This window comes from Notothenia coriiceps, unplaced genomic scaffold, assembly GCF_000735185.1.
Source record: "Notothenia coriiceps isolate Sejong01 unplaced genomic scaffold, NC01 NC01_scaffold00024667, whole genome shotgun sequence".
In the NCBI taxonomy this organism is placed as follows: Eukaryota; Metazoa; Chordata; class Actinopteri; order Perciformes; family Nototheniidae; genus Notothenia; species Notothenia coriiceps.
In genome coordinates this window covers 2,952,563-2,972,643 of record NW_011357368.1, presented here as the reverse complement: position 1 = coordinate 2,972,643, position 20,081 = coordinate 2,952,563, and the positions used below count along the sequence as shown (strand labels likewise).

The 20,081-nt window shown below is 41.8% G+C and overlaps 1 long non-coding RNA gene across 1 annotated transcript in view; it reads left to right on the top strand.

Moving 5' to 3' along the window:
* The window catches only part of LOC104955193 (uncharacterized), a 32,965-nt gene extending 16,422 nt beyond the window's left edge, over positions 1–16,543 (top strand). Inside the window, exons 3-4 of the long non-coding RNA XR_799432.1 lie at positions 13,115–13,213; positions 16,173–16,543. This is a non-coding gene — a long non-coding RNA (uncharacterized lncRNA). The remainder of the gene's footprint in view (positions 1–13,114; positions 13,214–16,172) is intronic.
* The last annotated feature ends 3,538 nt before the right edge of the window (positions 16,544–20,081 follow it).

Genomic DNA, 20,081 nt, shown 5'->3' with positions numbered 1-20,081 from the left:
TTGCTGCATGTCTAATGCAGGGGATGTTGAGACAGGCACTGGCTGGTCGGGGTTCTGCTGTGTGTTGTATGTGTTTACAGGTATAAACTGTAGCAGTGCATAATGATGTATTAATTGTGGCCTGCTCTCGCTTGTGGTGTTTGGACCCCTTGCCGAGGTTACTACGCAGCCTTTGATGCCGTCGTTAATCTTATCAAATTATGCAAGATCACACTGCATTTTATATTCTAGTCTGCTTGCGTGAAATCATAGACTGTTACGGAATCACTAGTGCTGTTATTGCTTTGTATAAAATATCCACCAGTGGACATTTGTTTATTTTTTGTATTCTCAAATGATGGTTAATCTTGGAGGGATCAAGCCAGATATACAAAGCTGTTTGAATTTAACTACTCAGCAAAGAGATAGGTGAATCAGAGGAAGGGTCTAATGAGATAAATGTGGAAAGAATTGCGTGGAAACAACAATTTGAAACATCCTAATACTAACTTAATGAATATTTATATTCATAAGGAATAGCTTGAAAGGTGGGACTTGGTTTCAAACACACCACCAATAATTTATTTTTAATATCCTCCCAAATTGAATGACAGAGAGTCAGAGGGAGGGGAAGTGGATATGAAAATGGATCGCCGGCATCATAAAAGATGGAAAGAAAGAGGGACAGACAGCATACACAGGGAAGGACAGGCAAAAGATGAAGCTCATTTTTTCGTGGGCACCAAGTGGCGTCTGCATTGCAGATCGCTAAAATCCCCTTTGAATGCGTCCCTGGGCTTAAGGGGGGATGGGGTGGGGAAGGGTGAACAAGGGATGGGTTTATGCTATCTCTGCTTTAGTACACTTTGTTTTTTTCCCTCCCCCCACCGAAATATATTTTTTCTGTCTGCATCAAATGTCAAGTTAATTTCCTGGGTGCTATGAGGGATGTGTCCTCCCCTTCGGTATGTGTGGCAGGGCGGTGGATTGTGGCAGGGTGCTGTGTGTGCCGGTGTGTGAGCCGGTGTGTGTGTGTGTGTGTGTGTGTGTGTGTGTGTGTGTGTGTGTGTGTGTGTGTGTGTGTGTGTGTGTGTGTGTGTGTTTGTGTACTCCTGTATGTGTGTCTGTATGGGTGAAATGGGAAAGGGAAAGGGGCATGGCAAGGCAAAGAGAGAGACGAGAGGTGGCGAGGGGGGTTCAGTACAGTATCTATAAATTGGCCCTCTCTGAAGAGCCAGAGAGGTGTGTTGAAAATGTGCATGAATTTGTGTGTGTGAGTGAGTGAGTGTGTGTCTGGTTGTTAAGAATATGATCCAATTATTAATGGATGCTTTTGTCAGTGTGCCTAAGCCCATGTGCCTGTCCATTTGTGCATTCACATGTTCAGTTCTTTTGTTGGTTCTTCCAAATTGAATACTAACGCAGGAAAAAATGAAAGAGAAAAAAAACATACCGCATTACAGATGCTTATTGCTTAGTAATTCAATGTTGTGTAAAAAAAAAAGGATAGATTTCTATGTATTTCTTAACCACATAGTAGGGTGTGGAGGCAAATTAGCTTGGACTCGCTCATCAGCTCTTCTGCATTTCCTGGTCGCTAACAACAATTTGTAAAGCTCATTACCGACTGATAGCTAGTAGCATATTATGTTAAACATCCATGCGTATCATCCCTTTTTTATCCTCGTTGCTTGGCAATAGCAGTCTTTGTATTATGCCTTCTAATGCTAGGCCCTATTTTATTTCATTTTTCATTTCTTTCAGGTTTCCTCCATCATCATTGAGTTATTGTGTCCCTCTCATATTCTCAGGTCTATGCTTTTAGATGAAGTGCAACCTTTATATTTTCCTTTTACTAGTAAACACAAATGTACTATCTGTCTCTCTGTGGTTGTGTTACTTGTGCTTTTAAAAAAATGGACTGTGATCTCGAGTTTTTTATTTTCCAATCTTACAGATTTATTTCAGTGCGAAATGCACATTCCTTTTTCCAGTTTCTTTACGGCATGTTTCCAACTGGGCCTTTCTTTACATGCGCGAGTATGTGTGTGTACAGTACCTGTGTGTGTTTGTTTATCTGAATTACTTTGTGCATGTTTGCAGGCAGCTGTAAAGTGTATGAAGGGAAACTGCATGTTTTGTATTGCTAAGTGTAAAATGCCTTATTGCAAAGAAAGTGATTTTGCATTTGTCAGTCGTGCTTATGCTGATGTATGCTCCTGCTCCACAAATGTCACATCCCATAACCCAGAAAGATTACACCAGTCCCACCTAATTACGCATATTCATGATGCTGTTTTGCATAGTGCTGGTAGCATACTTCTGTTACAAGCCACAGAGCTGAGGGATGTGGTTGAGTGAAAAGGCTTTCAATCCACTGATTCAGTGCTTCTCCGCCACAAGCATAAACTTGATAACACTACCTCCATGCCAATTTTTTTTTATGATCTTACACCATTATGGGAAAAGAGTTGTCCCTTATTTTTTGCAGTCAGTCATATTGCCGATGCCTGAAGCATGTTCAAACCAACTGGGAATTTATAATAAAGAAATTAGCTTTGTCCTAGATTATGAAGGTCATTTGAAAATAGATCAGATTCAATGTGCAGCTAGTCGGCTTTGAAATATTTTGCCATTTATCCACCATTTCTGCCATGTTACTCTTTTCTCTGTGTGTTTATTGGATGGATGGATCATTGATAATGAACAATACCTAAATCAGGGTGCGAGAATGCTAACAAGTGGACACTCTGAGTAAGAAATACAAATAAAGTTTGGACTTCAAAAGACAAGGGAGGAAGTGTTGGAGAAAGAGATGGAGGGAGAGTGGATGAGTCTTGCTGGCTGGCTCAGTGGCTTATTGTACTCGCGGAACTGACTTAATCAGTCTTGGCCCGACTGTAATGAAGGAGAGGGTCCAGGCTGTGCGCCTGCTTGGGTAAACAGCGATTGTTTCAGTCCAGGGTTCCCAAACACGGGCAACAATGGTACTATTGTCCCGCCAGCTCTTATTAAGAGGCGTATCAGAGATGGGGTGAGGAGCAGAAGCGGGGAGGGAGGTAGGTGTAAAAGGGGCAAGAGGGGAGAAGGGGGGTAAAAAGAAAATGTGTGGGGGGAGAGCAGAAGCGTGTGGGAACCTGACAGGAATAGAGGATGGGTTGGGAGGGGGACGTGGAGGAGAAAGAGAGGGATGGAGGCAGATGGAGAGAGGTGCTTCTCTGATCTTGATTTTTTCCCCCCCCTCTTCGTTTCCTACCATCTTCCTCGTGTTTCCATACTCTTCTACCTCCTCAGCCATCATCTCTCATCCTTGACTTTTCCTCTCATCCTCTCATCCATACTTCCTTCCTGCCCCATCCTTCCAGCCACCTACTCTATTCCTTACATCTGTCCTTTGTTCCCCTTCGTTTTTTGCATTTGGGGTAGCGAGGGATGCTTTGCCTGTCATACCACCTTTACATCACCTTTTCCACCCGGCAATGGAGTGTGAGAGAAAGATGGACCGAGAGAAGAGGAGCGAGAGAAAAAAAGGAGATGGGGGGGGGTGGGGGGCATGAGAGGAGCATGGGAGAGAAAAGGGGCAGGAGCGAGACAAAAAGAAAGATCACGCTGCTTCCTGGCTTAATGAACATGGGCAAAGGATGATCACAATAGAATACATTATGCCCTTGTTAGTAGAGGCAATCAATTAGCACAGAGCAGACCACTGGCACACCATCTTTCCCGCTTGGGCACTGGCTCATTCACGGCCCAAACGAGTGGCCTAAGGAACCCCTTTGCCTCGCCGTTTTTCCCACCCTCAATGCCCAGCAGCCACAAAAGATTTTATTTCATTCCTCGATGTGAAAGGGGACAGCGTTGCATTTGCATTTCCGGCCCATTCACGCCACATTAGTTGAAATATTGGTCAGGTTCCACTACAGTCAAAGGTCCTGGCTCATTGTTAAATACGTGTGTTTGTGTGTGTGTACATTAAATGGCATATTCACTCAAATAAATTCCCACAGCCTTTTCGAACACAGCTATACCAACAAAAGCGCTGTGATGCTGATTGGACTTCCTCAATGGAAAAATGTCCTCTGACAACACAGTGTAGCCCCTATAGCTTGGCTCCACACGATGGGAATCAGACATGACAATGTCTCTGTGACTGACACTGACAATTGCATACCAAATTGTCACTCAGGTCCCATCAGCAATTCATACATCGGTTGGGTGAAATTCCTTCCTACTTTTCCCACCATGTTTTCTGCTTCTTTTTTGTGTCAGCCAGAGGAATAGCTCCAGATAATGGCAGCAATCTATATTGTGAAAGAGGCAAGGAATAGTTCTGCCTTAACACAGGCACAAATCACCACTGTCTGGCAGGGGATCTGTAAAAATGTCGGTGATAAGTAGAACACACTGCTTTCACTCTGGAACTTTGCTGTGATTCCAGGCAGAGGTTGGAAATTGTGGAAACAAAAAGGAAATGGGATAAAAGGGGAATATAGGAACAATTTGATTAAGAGTCAGATGTAGGACTGTTTTTTTTACTGAAGACACATCATGCATCTCTTAGGAGAAGATGGCCTCGAGATGTGCTTCAGGGAAGCTGCTGTTGTTGTGTTTGAACACAAATGTACACTCTATGGCCATCTGAATGAAAAAAGTTTGTGTGCGTTTAAGTATTATCAATCACATTTCCCTTTATGGTATGGATCATATTACTAAGTTAAGAAATTATTACCATCATTTTGGTATGAGTGAATGAGTACAAAGGTGTTTGTATTTCCAATGTGTAACATAAACCCCACTACACTGCAGTTTCTAACTATGCAAAAACGAGCATACAAGGCTCCTGCCTACAGTCCACTTGCTGTCTATAAGAGCTTCTTCACTAATGCATAGATGAATGGAAAATGCATCAAAATATACATATTTTCAGTTGTTACCAAAGGAACCGTAAATTGGATGTTATCTTTTTTAACGTTGAGTGCCTGGGTAAAATGTTTTTGTGATCTTCAAAGTACTTTAGAATGGCGCAGGGTTGTTTTTTGACCTTTAAAAGAAAGAAGAAACATTGCATTCTCCTCTGTGTATACTGTATGCAGCCTGCTTGTTTGTACTTGTTGGAATATTCAGTTGCTAGTGCAAAATGTTGAAATATATTCATTGTTTCCAGGATGCAGAGGGCATAGTGTTCTCTCTTCACTTTGAAATGTTCAACATATAATGCATAGGGAGCAGGAATGGTAACATGTGGCGTGCAAGGGAAGGATGCACACAGTGAGTGTTTAATAAGTTGAGTTAAAACCCTATATAATCCACTACTGTTTAAATAAGTTAAGAAAAATGTCTTCATAGTTTTGCGTGGACAACTTCCTCCCCCTAATAATTAAGAAAAAACACAAAACATAGTTAAAACGAAACAGCTATTCTTTCTACTGTCATACATCATTCAGTCTTTTTTTAATTAATTATTTTAGGTTCCACGTCAGACAAATCATTAAAATGTGGTCTTAAATCTGTCCTTCACAAGCTTTTCTATTTACCTTATTTACTCTAGCTTCCTTTTTTTTGCAGTAAGACATCTTGCTCTCCTCTTTATCTATTTTTCTTGATTATCTCCTGTGCCCTCACAGCTGGGGGTCCATGTACAGGTAGTCATGCTGCTGACATTTGTGTCCAAGCCCGGTGACATGGCCTTTACGACCCCTTGCTGGGTATTCCTTCCCTTTACTTACCCCCTAGCGCCATTCTTAACCCACCAAGTCCTCTTCATCTGCGTACACACGTATGTGTGTCTATTGGTCTGCTTTGGGACCATCCTGTGTGTACAGTGTCTGTGTGTTTAAGCCATGTCCTGATCAGACTCTTTCGTACTGCCTTTAGCTTCTGTGCACAGTAGGGGACATGGTATGGTGCAAGCCTCTTTCTCTGCTGGATGCAGGGTGAGCAAATACAGTCACTGCATGCTGGGAGGTAGTGTGGCACACACGAAAAATGATACTCAATCTGATGTGATAAGATGGTACAAACATATGAGCTCTATCCTAATAAGGACAATAACCTGATAATGTGTCTTCGAATGTCTCACAAGATGTCAAAAATGTTCACTTGAGTAGAGCAATACTTACTTTTTCATAAATGTAATGGCCATATAATCTCATCTACGTTAATCACTATAGATTATCTGGAAATATTCTGACCCTGACTGTGATACAGAATTTTGGAGGAGTTATAAGGTGCACACACAAAGTGCAAAGCCTCATTGTTCTTCTTCTCAAACGCACACGCACAAACACACAGACGTGCTCACCGTCCCTGCAGCCATGGGAATGGAGAATGCTGAGGTTCAAGGTCATTTCAAGTATTCAGCAGCCTGGGGCTCTCCATTGTCAGTGCATCGCATCATTTTGCACACACACACATGAACTCAGATGCAAGCACAAACACATTGTTGGTAGGCGTATATTCTACACACCGCATCTCACTAACACTCCCATCCGAGACAGCAAAGTGTCTGTCAGGTGAGAACATGACACCACGAAAGTCCGCTCACGTGCACTAACAGTCACAGGTCTGAATCTTCAATGAAGACACAATTATCCTGTTTTGTTTTTAGGTCTAGACACAAAAGAATGAAAGGTATGACTATTGGACAATTTCTGTTTTCTTTCATCATTTAGCTATTCTGCTGTGATTGCTTATTCTTCATGCTCTACAGTCTACAGATGGTGCAGTATTTTCTAATTTTGTGTGGCACTTACCATTATTTGGCCGACTGATTATTTATATTTGGTTTCTATTAGGTAAAGGAGTGAGAATTTGTGGAAATAGTGGAGTTTTTAAATACAGGGTGGAGGTGAAGGAGAGAGAGAGAGCAGCAGTGGGTTTGATTAGCTCCTTTGTTGGAGGTCTGTTGAGCTTCATTGGCTCCAGAGAATAGGTTCCTAATGAACCCAGTCAAGCTTGGACCAAACTTTGTGCTGAAGACAAACTAAGTTATGGTGGTCTGGCAGAGCGCTGAGGGCGAGCCGACTGATATACAACGCTTGGACATATGGTCCGTCCCCCCCCATCAGGGCCTCTCCCAGCTACTTTCTCATGTCCTGGTTTCTGTATGTGTGCTTTTGTCTGTGTTTGTCTCAGAGGGGATACACACAAGAAGAATATTTATAATGTGATTTTTTATACATTTTTGATAAGTCAATGGAACAGAGAACTGGAAAAGAAAAACAGAGAGCAAAGAGGGAGGGGGGGGGTGCTGCTTGATGCTTACTGAAAGCGACAAAAGAGAGAGGGCTGCAGGCTTTGTCTTTCCAGCTGACCCCAATACTGAATCCTTTCTGACACATCCTACAAGACATGGAGTAACTGAGTAAATCAGGCCAACCTGGCTGTGGTGCAGCCGTGAATGCACCATAACAGATGCAATATGGAAGTGAACCACATGGTAGCTCAACTCATTACATAGAAAAACACATGAAAGGACACCTTTTACTGTACGGTTTTAAAATGGCATGTTGCAAAAGTGTTCTTTATTTGTAGAGAAGTGGAAGATTAGATAGCGTATGTAAAGAGGAGGCGCATGTGAGCTTTGAGGGTAATTGTTTGGGTCAGGGTGGGAGCGTGGGGACGGATGGCTTCCGTGTACCACCAACAAGGCTCTCGGTAACTGAGCCGGCGAGGGGGAGAATGGGTCCACTACAGGGCCACACAGCAGGCTCAAACAACACTTATTCTACTGGCCAAACTGTCAGCCAGAACAACTTCATTGTGCCCAAAATTGGAATTGAAAGCAAGGCAGAGACTTGGAAAGGGAGGGGGGCGGTGGGAAGGTAGTGAGAAAGAAGGGGAAGAAGCATAGAGAGAGAGGGAGTGAAGAGAGAGGGGGTCTGTGGGAAACAGGGGGACTGAAAAAGGGGGAGTCCTAGAGAAAGTGCAGTCCTGGGGATGAATAGGGTCAGACGGTGTGAGCTCATTTCAGTGAGGAGAATTCCCACAGATCCTAACTGAGGGGCAGACGGCCACTAGCAAGGCAGTGGTTCCAATGGAAATGTATTAAAATGCATTCTGGGTAGATGGACTGAGATTTTTAATTCCTGTATCTATATTGCCACCACTATTTGTTCACACCATGAAAAACATAGCTCTTAGAGAATGATGATATAACTGGATTATGCTACATACAGAATGATACTAATGTGCATCAATTGACTGCTTCTCTTAGGTTTATATTTATTTGTTGTAGACCTGAGTAGAAATACAATATTATGCTGGTTCTCTTCTTGTACTCCCATTCTGTACAACCCCTCCCCCAACATATCATGGCAATATTTAATCATATATTTGAAAAAGTATTATCAGGGCTGTGTAATAAATAACTGTGCCACATACCCAGAGGCATTATTCACCTTCCTGCAGGATTTCCCTGCATTGGACCCCAGGAGGGAGCCCACAGGCTCTGATCTGTATATAGTATAACAGAAAACCTCTTTAGGCTGACACTAAAGCAGTCCAAAACACTGATTTACACAACTATTCTCCACTTTGTCTCTTCTCTTGCTGGCTATTTCAAATTCTCTCTGCCCTTGGTAACTACTGCAAAAGGGTGAAGAAGTTTACTTAGTCACACCGAGTCAAGGGAGATGAAGAAAGTCTCTGATTCTATGTGTGTGTGTGTGTGTGGGCGAAGGTGTGTTTTTGTGTGTGTGCACTCTCGCATGTCAGTGTGGTTTGCACTTGCATTAGTGTGTATGTGTGCGGGTGCAAAATGCAGAAATGTACACACAGCCCTGCTAGCCCTGCAGCTCCCAGATACTCAACAAAAGGCCTCCTCTATCTATTGTATGAGCTGTGTGTTTCCCAGGAGAGCTCGGGCTCAGCGAGAGAAGGGCCCCAGATCGCTTTCTCCTCACATGGATGTTATTCGCTCCACGGTCCAGCAGAACACTGTCCAAAAGGACTAGCATCTTGACGTAATTGACACATAGTGTTGGGAAAGAGAGCCAGAGGGTGTGAGGAAGAAAAAAAAAAAAGTGAGTGTCTTGACAGATGACATATGAGACAGACAGACAAAGAGAAGGCCTGTCTATAAAGGTGTTCTCATATGAAAAATAATATGTATTGTGTTCTCCACCATTTCATGTGCGCCTTGTCTTTACACTAGTCAGTTTTCTTGTCAACCTTGTTCATGAATGTAGATCCGCCCGGTGGGTGGGTAGAGATTTCGCCCTGATCTTGACAAGCTCTCACATCCCTGACTGCATACTAATTTCCCCAGAACTACTGAACCAATGTAAAACAAATACAAATTGCCTGGGCTGCTGTTCATAGCTTGAGAGGCAGGGTCTTTGGAGGTTAGCAGAAAGTAGCTATCTATTGTGTGTATGTGATTAATCAGATTGTCTGCTGTGGACAGAGGAGCTTAAAGGGACAGCTAGTCGGCTTTACGATATCTGTAGGAATCTGTCAATATTCTGAGCTAATGAAGGGAAGTGTAAAAAAAAGATGAATTCATTCACCAGTCAATTAAAAGTCCATCAAATGTCCAACGCGATCAGGCAGACAACAACTGATTTTGACAAAGACATGTCTGTATTTCACTTTACGGGCAATCCTCAGCTGCTCTCTCTCCACCAGCTGTCTTTATCTAAGAGTTTTGAACGCTATATCTATCAGAGTACTTCACTTTCTCTAGCGATATCTAAAAGTTTCCTTGAGATTGGGAGTGCCTGCGGGGTTGACCATAGATCTTAGTAGAGCTTCAGAAAAAGACAGTTGAAAACAAACAGGGTAGGCTGATACCATCTAATCTGTTGAACACCATTATCGTCTAAGATATCGCTATACCCCCCTCCATACGTGCATGCACCCACCCTCCAAACCAGACTTACTCTCTCTCTTTCCACCCTTTGAGGTAAAAAGCTTGTGTGTTGAGGCTGAGAGTGAATGTAAGCCATTGTTATGGAGTAACCGGACTCCACAGCAGGTTGTTTGATCCTGTTTGGGACTGAAAAGCCCTTTTTTTTTTTTCTTGAACTACCACATCAGCTGAGAGGTTCAGACAACAGACTCTATTTGTAGAGTCCTCTGTCTGTCTGCTTCTCTTTCCTTTCTTTCTACTTTCCATTCTCACTTCATCGGTCTTAATCTGTCATCCAGATTCAAATTTTTAGTCCAAAGCTTTAATTACCATATAGAGGAGCGTGCACTCATTCACAAACTGTACTTAGACACAAACGTATGCTTTTAGGCACACTCTGTCGCTCTCAATTACTCCTTCTTTCTCTCTACCTTTTTTTCCCCTTCTTGTACCTTTTTCTCTGTACAGACACTGGGATTATATTCCTCACTTACACCTCTGTTATGGAAACAGCAGAAGAAAATGTTAGTGGAAAGTGTTTGAATGACAAAACCTGTAAATTGTTTTGTTTGCTCACAATACTAGTGATACCTCCACGCTCTTGTTGTGTTCCTGTTTGCCAAACATCATCTCATTATTTACATTACAACATAGAATCAGGCTGCCGTATTGTCGGATGTGTTGGGCGCCTACTTGCAGTTCTACGCCTTTGTTACTGTTTTGGCATTGTGTTCTGAATTTATGATCTGTTTGGCGTTCAGTGTGGACAATGTGCATGCAAATATCTTCGTCCCATTCTGCCAGCTGTCGTTGTACATCAGCTTTCTTTCCTTAGAGGTATAGATGTAAAGTTGGAGGGGGGGGGTGGAATGGCGCGCGCACACACACACACACACACACACACACACACACACACACACACACACACACACACACACACACACACACACACACACACACACACACACACACACACACACACACACACACACACACACACCCACCCATCTGTGCCCCCAACCCATTTCAGATGTGAGAAACTGTACCGTCATTTGCATAAGAAAAATGTACACTTCAATTTAGCCTTCCAAAGAGGATTCTTTTTTTCAGCAGATTGCCATATTGGAGAATATAAAAAGGGAGGTAAAAAACGAGCATGGATAGGGACACACGTCATAAAAGATTAACCCTTTAATTTGCTCATCTCAGAGTAGAGGATTTGATATATGCAGTAAAACAGACTTTTGTAGAGAATATAAAGTTTTCTTCTCGCCTCAATCAAGAGTTCTGTTAATTCTGTTCTAATTGACTGCCAGTTAAGGCACAATGTATTTTTTTTCCTGACTGATAGTTATTTATCTTTTGAAGCATTTAGGTGCACTGACTATGTTATGTGCACGTTTACACATCTATACTCACCTCAGTGGCATTGGACGTAGGGCAAGAGAGTGAGTGCTATTAAGTAGAGTGTGCATGTGTGTCAATGTGAAAGTGTGCGGATCGAGGATTTGCTCACATCAAAGCATTAAAGCAAGTGCAATGATGAATTATTGATAATGGCTAATGAAAAGGATCAGTTCAGGATGAACTACAAGCTTAGCCCTGAGGGTTAACACACATTCATACACACAAGCACCATTCAAACACCTATTTGAGGTTTTAACAGGAAAACTGGTGCAAGCGTACTAGGTATTCTCTGTCTATATCTCATTGTTTGCTCCATGTTCTGTTTTATCCACTCCAGTTAAGAGCAATGGAGGGCCCAACACTGGGACAAGATAAAAGCACTGTGCTTCCTGGCCTACCAGCTGACAAGCAGGAAGCCTTTATGAGGCTGAGCTTTTTTTGGGGGAGAATAAGAGAGAAGGATTCAGTTTTGGGGGAAGGGGATAGAGAATGGGGGTTGACGGTTTGAGGGCTGAGGGGGGGGAAAGCCTCGGCGCCAGCCCCTCTGAAGCGCTCAGCATCCCCCCACTTATGGGATGGCGGATGCGTCTGGGGGTAGCCATGACAACACTGCTGCATGCCAGGGACATACCACGGCAACAGGGACAAGTAGAGTTGGTGTTGATGTGTGTGTGTGTGTGTGTGTGTGTGCGTGCGTGCGTGCGTGCGTGCGTGCGTGCGTGCGTGCGTGCGTGCGTGCGTGCGTGCGTGTGTGTGTGGGTGTGTGTGTGTGTGTGAATCCATTAAGGCCCACATATCTCGTTGACATTAATATTCACTCGGTCAGACAGGAAAGCCACTGCTGCCTCAATCAGTTTGCTGGTTATCAGGCACAAATCACAGACACCTTTATTTTAGACTTGGAGGCTTAACATGAAAATATCAACAGTATACATGCCCTCTTGTAAGTGAATGTAAGCTAGTTTCTGTAGTTTGACACAGTTGTCAAGGAAAGCACCTACTTGCTAATGTTTGGACATGGCACAGTTTTATACTTATAGTATATAGTTTATACTCTCACAGACACAGAGAGCTGCACCCTCACATTCACTCAGGTCATGAAGCATGGTCAGGTCTCGCTTACTCTCTAACAAACATGCTACCACACACTGACACACACACACACACACACACACACACACACACACACACACACACACACACACACACACACACACACACACACACACACACACACAATCACACTCCTGGCCCTTGCACAGATCAAGCTGTGTTATAATAATCACATATGGGACAGCAGGGATTCTCACTCAGAAAGTACCCATATAATGATGCTCTGATGAGTTCCTGTGTGAGTGTGTGTCTGTAGAAAAGAGAGTGTAAGTTGCTATATGTGTCATAGGTTATATACTGTTTTATTTTTTACCAAATCCCAGCCCACACACATACACACGCTCACATACACATGCATGAAGAGTCAAACTCAGATCCTGTGGGAGTGTATTTTTAACCCCGGCTGCCTGTGCATTTGCTGAGGGGTTAAAGGGCCGAATGGTGAATCAAGTAAATAATTCACAATAGCTGAAACTCTTTCGATGTAACCTCAGAATGCATGGGGGGAAGGAGACCAAAGAGACTTAGTTACGTACTTGCACACAATAGTCACATCCAATATTGCTTGGTGTTTTGAGTTTACTGAGAAAAAAGTAGGCCAAAAAGAAATATCCATTAAGTCAAACAGGGCTCGCATCTTCTCATAAAGTCTGACTCTATTCAGCGTCGGAAAAATGAAATCTATACCTTCCATGTATGTGTGTTAATTTCCGGGTAAACTTACAACTATAGTACTAAAATGTTTTGTCTATTTTGTGTTTCTAGGTTGGATGGTGACCTCGTAGATCATGACCCAGAAACAAATGGCATAGAGACTGAAGTCTCCAGACTAAGGACGTCAAGGATATTCAGCAGATCTCAGAGGTGACTGAGCGCTCCCCTTTCAAGCATTGACATTTCTTCCATCTTATTATATGAGCAATATTTTACGAATTCCCTGCTATGGATCAGTGGTCTCTGCATCCTTTTTCTCAGAGTATTCTATATGAAAGTGTCTGTAAGACATTTTGAGTGACATTGCTTCTGTCAAACGGCTGATTGAAGGAGACACAGAGAGAAATGCTGTGCTAATGAAATCGCCTGACCCACATCTTTTAATGCTATCCATTTCTCCAAAGACACAGAAAGGGCATTTATACAGGTAAACCATGACTGGTCCCTGAAGTGAAAGAAGGGTTTTCCAGAAGGATGGGGAGCATCCATTATTTACTATACTGGGGTTGCTAGACACTTAGGAGATAATGCAGTGCTTCAAGCATACAAAACATAGAGCCTCCTCTGTGCTGGCAAGGCCATTGTTGTGTGTTTTGAACATGTCTGTTTCCATCCATACTGACAGATGAAAAAGAATATGTCTCCCTATGGTTCAGAAGCATGGACAGAGATAGAGAAATAAGGAGAGAATGGGATGGTGGAGAGATGTGTGTGTCAGCCATATCTTTGTGTATGTTTTGTTTATTCATGTCTGTGCATTTGTACATGTGTCTCTTTTTATTGCCACCAATCTGTGTGTTGGCCTCTGCATGTACAACAGTTTCCTAACCTACCCATGTTTATATAGTCTAAATTAAGTAATGGTACACAGTGCAAGCACATGTTTGTTGTGTATGCATCTTGTTTCTCATGCAATGACTCTCAGTAGCCTCTAGCAGGCCTCATGGGCTTCAGTCAAGACTTATTCTCTGCATATCAGCAGCAGCCTGCTCCTCATGGAGAATGGAGGCATCTGACTGTAGCCTACTGGGAGTAGTTAGCATAACCCCACCCTGTTACCAGACTTGGGGCAACACCAGGCACTACTTTCTGCGTTTGTCGATTTCCTGAGGGACAATTTGACATGAAATCCTTTTGTGTGGATGAGGGGAGACCACTCCCAAACAACCCTGTATTTTTCTGCATATATATCCATTGTGATGGAGAGCATGACAACTGTCTATGTGTATTGATCTCGTCTGGGAAAATCTGGGTCCACACGAAATAAAGGATAAAATAAATATATTTTTTTTAATCAAGTTATGTTGGTGATGTACAACATTATTTTAAAGGTATCATACTAGAAGGAATGAGTTTGAGTCAAAGTAAGTAAATCTGACAATTAAAGAAACATCTTTACAAGTCCACATTCGTAATTGATGAAAGTACAACTGTTGGTTATCATGCTTGGAAGTGTTTGTACTGATTTTACTTGGGCTGCATTGTTGCAGCTATTTTCATTTACATTATAAACATCAAGCTCAGATCTACCTGTTCAGTCTGTGAATTTCAAATTTGATGTAACCTGAATATCAGAGATACTGAGAACTATCAGCAACGTTGTGGATCCACACACACACACACACACACACACACACACACACACACACACACACACACACACACACACACACACACACACACACACACACACACACACACACTAACACACACACAAGCACTGCGGACATCATCCTTATATATAGGCATCAAACTGTAGTGTCAGCAGAGAAGATGGGGAGGTTGCAGAGAGAGGCACAGGCACATCTAGCGTTGACTAAGATCAGCTGCCACAAATAGACAGGCAGGCCAGGAAGGCAGTATGTGCCCTTGAGGTGCTGTGTGCAGGCGGGTGGTGTGCTTCAGTTGTCTGAATCCACCTCCCTTCATCTTTATACAGATGGGCTGAGTTGGACTGTTGATGGCTCAGGGACCCTCTGCCAATCCTGAACTGTTCTTTACTGTCAGCCAAAAATCAGAGAAATGTGTTGAAAGAGAAAGTATGGTCAAAACTGTTTTCTAAATGCTTGTAAAAAATTTGGTGGAGGAGTTGCTGACTATCAAGAGTGTCAGAAAAGATAAATCAGCAATTTAGAGTTTACCTTAAGGAAACTCTTTTGTTAAGTCATTGGATCTTCAAATTACGTGTCACTCTGCCATTGTGGTGTGATTTTTCCCCTCTGTGGGACTAATAAAGGTATTCTGATTCTGATGTAGACAACAACACCATACACAGAAAATGTAACTGAACCAGTCAGACAACCTTACTGTCTCAAATAACCCCAGCTGTTCTCTACAGCCTATACGTTCATATCGGGCCCCAGAATACCTTTCATGCTTGTCAACAAGCTCTATAGTTCTGGGGAAATATAATACCATAATGTCCTCGTAAAGAAGGGAGTGTCAAGTATGGGACGAGTAGTGGGGGAGGGCTGGAGGTGCAGGTAACCTAGGTTAGCTGGGTGTACAGGGGAACCGATAAGGCGTTCCCCAGACCCTACAGTCTACCAGTCTCCTCTATGAGAGAATAATAAGCAGCTGTAACCCTGAGACACTCCCAGGCCTGTGTCCTCAGCTACAAAAACATTCACCGGTCGTCTTATCAGGTTCTAAGGATATCACGTAAGACAATACATGTGAGAAGTGCAGTGGGAACAATGGGAGGAAAGTGCAGCGTGATATGAGGGGGACTAATGTCAGCGGCTATTGTTCAGGCCTTTGTCACTGTCAAGTACACCGGGAACTCACAGCTCACTGAACTCCTTTCATTCAAAGATCTTGCTTTGGGATGTGATGAAACTCTACAACATGTGCTGTACACACTGAGATGATGTGTTTGTTGAAAAATGTAACATACAGGTTGCTTTAAGAGCCCCTCTGGCTGGGGATGATGATTTAGTTTTTTCTAAGTTTACCTTTTTTAGGTGCAGATGTAACACACACACAGGATGTTATTAAAGCCCATTAAAAGTGTACACCTTGATGCTTTAATGTTGTTAATATAAGGTAAATTGTCAAACGAGATTTCCTGGATTTGTAATCATTGTCATATTTCTCTTTTTTTTTATAGGTATGCAAGTTCTTCTGATCAACAAGAGATGAGCTTGAATATCGTCAAGACAGAAGCTTCAAGATGTCCCATCAGAAATCTCACAATCTCTAGGAGTTTCATGTTACTCTCTACGACTCTTGAACCTGCATATTCATATTCTTGTTTCAGTCTTTGTGTCAAATGGTGATAAAAGATTGACCAAACTGAAAAGTATTGTGACCTTGCACTAATATATATCGATGTATTTATTTTTATATGGGAGAATAATTTATAAGAAGAAATGATGAAAATATACTCCACTTTGAAAATTGCATTTATTTCATGTAACTGATTGAGTCTAACAAGTATATTTTTTGACAGCAAAATAAAGGCATTTTTTTTTACTTTAAGTGATGTTTTAGTGTGAGTTATTTCCTCTTCTCTGTGTAGTGCTCTGGCACTCCAGGTAAAGAACAATGTGCTTGACATAATTGGGTCCTATTTGGTTATGAAAAGAGCATGCACACTGATAAAAGCTGGCAGAGTGATCAAAGCCCAATGCGCCCCGATCAAAATCATACACCTGACACAGCTGTAGTTTATCCTGACAGACTAACGCAATGTGGGGAAAAGGTTCAGACAGAAGCCCCCCGGTTTAGAATTAGCTCGATTTCACACTCTGTGCTGTTTCTGGTGTACTTCTGTATGTCTGTCAAATCAAATATATCTGTGCGAAATACAAAATAGCAATACAAAAGTTGAATGATATGCTTCTCTTTGTTGCCATTTCCTCTCCATGCTGCATGTCAGGTTTATGTTTTTGAAAGAAAAATACAACAATCTAACTTTTGTATCGCTGTTAAAGTTTCCCCTGAATCTACTCAATGTACAACAAGAAGGATCACAAGTAAGATCCATAACATCTTGACAAATTGTTTCTTATAGGACAGAAGCGTCATTTTCTTCCCTTCTCTATCTTTCATTACTCACCATTCATCTTTTTTGCTTCCCCATTTTCCCTTCTCCTTCCTAATCATATTAATTCTCACTGTCCCTTCCTACTTAACATTCATTCTCACTATTTTTCTCACACTTACGCCATCTTCATTTCCTTTACAGCATCACTCTTCTTTTCTACAACCATCTTTCAGTCCCGCCCGTCCCCCCTCATATTCCCCCACCCGAACCATTCTCTTGCTACCTTTCTCTCTCCGTTGTCTCTCTCCTTCTCAGATGTCAGATCACAGTCTGCTCTTCCGCTTGCCCTGTCATCACATTTTTCACACAACCCCATCCCTTAATTGGGCCTGTATCATCATATCATGTAGAATATCTGATCACAGCAAGAGATGAAAGATGGCCTCCACCTATCCCCTCCCAGACAGACAGACACAAACACATACTATAGACACACACACACACACACACACACACACACACACACACACACACACACACACACACACACACACACACACACACACACACACACACACACACACACAATCCAAGCTGATACCTGTGTACATTTTTACACAGCATGTTTGCACCAAGTTGTCGATGTGATTGTTACAACGTGACAGGTGAGATGGTGGGTATTCCGCGAATGTCCACTGATGTTTGTATCAGCTGCTAGTGGCTTTTGTGATGAGACAATGGATGCCCTGGAGCCAGCAGTGTCACAGCTACAGGTAACTAGCAAAATAAAAGAAACAACCACAAAAAGTGTCTCAGGAGTACTAAAATAGCTCCAACATGTCTCTGCATCAACTTGAAGGATACAACATGAAATCTTGAGCAACATTTGCAGTCAGTTCTGTTGCTGGCAGACAATGCTTCCCAAATATGGTGTACTATAACAATTACTCATATAATGGAATAGAATTATGAAAAGGGCCACACCGTCAAAGTGCCGAGTAAAACTGAAACCCTCTTGACAAGCATATCGTGTCACACAGCGGCAAATTTTTAATTTTCCTTAAGTTGGCTGAAACTTTATATTAGTATGTTGGCATTACATCACAATAAATCTAATCATGTTATTTTGAGTCATCTTTAAATGTAAATACAAAGTGTAATGTTTGCACAAGCAGAAGCCCACTTTCTTTTGGAGGCCTTACCAGGTGAAACCACACAATTTCCCCAAAAAACAGGCCGCACCCATTGTTGGTGTTCACATAATTTTGCCAGTTGTACCTGACACCTGCACTCAGATGTTTAGGAAAAAAATATTTTCCATTTAATTACCATAGTAGTGTATACAGAACATATACTGTGTCACTATGTGGGTCTAAAGTCTAGAAAAAGTTCAAATGTCAGAAGTAAATCCTGATCACAGAGCGTGCAAATGTAGTTCTATTTACACGTGGAAAATAAAATTTAGAGATCTGCAACAAAACGGTTTTGATGGAACCTTTTACATAAAAGATAAAACCGATATATCCACAGATATAGAAGAAGAAAAATGTGTTTGTTGGTTAAAGCGAGGACTCTAGATTGAATTAGGACACAATATAGGTCAAAGGCCTGCTTTCTGCAGGTGATGTCAAACAAAGTATTTTAATTATTGTAGTTCACTACATTTGTTTTCCTTAGCATTTGAACATTTTTAAGATCACAGTTTTTTTATTGTTAGACTGCAAAGCCCAACAAAGTTATAAGCCTGTTTCTCTGTTCTGCTGACATGACAAGAATATGAATATGCTTTAATGAGTGTAGGTTATAGCATGGGAATATATTTCGTAATTAGATTTTGGGCTGGATACATGCAAAATCATTGATCGTGTTATAAACTGCACACACGCACTACATGACTGTATTGTAATGAAGACTTTATCAATAACCAGGCTTTATCCATGAAATAAAATGCTCACTAGTAGATCATTCTGTAATGCGGTGCTTGGTAAATTAATGTGTAGTTTAAAAGAGACATAAGAAACGTGCGAGACATGGACTCTAGTTTAAATTTGTCTTCCTGGAATTGTAATGCAGCTGTCTACCTCTTTTAGTACAATTGAATTGAGCCGGGAGCAGTTGGGAACCACAAAGATCTCAGATGGCACTTATGGCAGTAAAAAAAAAAAATGCATGAATTGTACTATTGAAGCAGAGCTTTAAAGAAAAAAATCTTCTTTTTACACTAAGGTATTTTTTGGCCCAGAAACATGACCTTGGAAGCTGCTGGCAGGCAGAGTAAAGAGTAAAACTTCTAAACTCCATTATGTGATAGAACTTTTTTGCTCCTTTCTTTGTCTCCCTGCTCTTTTTTCTACTAGACGGCACAGTATTTCACTTTTATCTACAGATAGCAGGACTTTGTGTTATCTTATTTTGTTGGGTAGAATATTCACAAGTACTATCCGCCCCGTGATCCCGACAGACGACAAGATACAGAACTCTAGGTCTGGAAACTTCAGAGTGAGAAAAATGAGGTCTTACTGAAACTACATTTGGTGTGTGTTTAACTCTGGTTATTGCCTAAGAGGATCTGGAAACCAAAGAAGCTGCCGGCTGCATCGGGTTACAGAGCTATGAGATATAATACAAGGATGTGTGCAGATTGTTAAAAAGCAGCTTGTTTAAGATCACATCTGAAATGTGGTGCAGAAACGTGGAGTGTTATTGAATTATTCAAGGTTGTTGGGTGTTGGAACTTTACAAAAAAAAGCACTACTTCTCAAATGAAAATGTAGTCGCATGTTATGAGCAACTTTTCACTCCTCATCAGATACAGCAACCTTAATATCTCATCCTGTAAATAAGCACTTCCAAAAAAAAGTATTATGTAACTCCACAGCCTTGATGGAGAAACTCAGGCACCCTTGCATTGGTACCACCCTTAACGTTCAAGAGTGTTTATTCGAACTGGTTTGAACTGAATGTCATTCATCACTATCAACTTTATAAAAATGGGAGTATCATTTTATACAACGTGACTGTTTGGGTTTG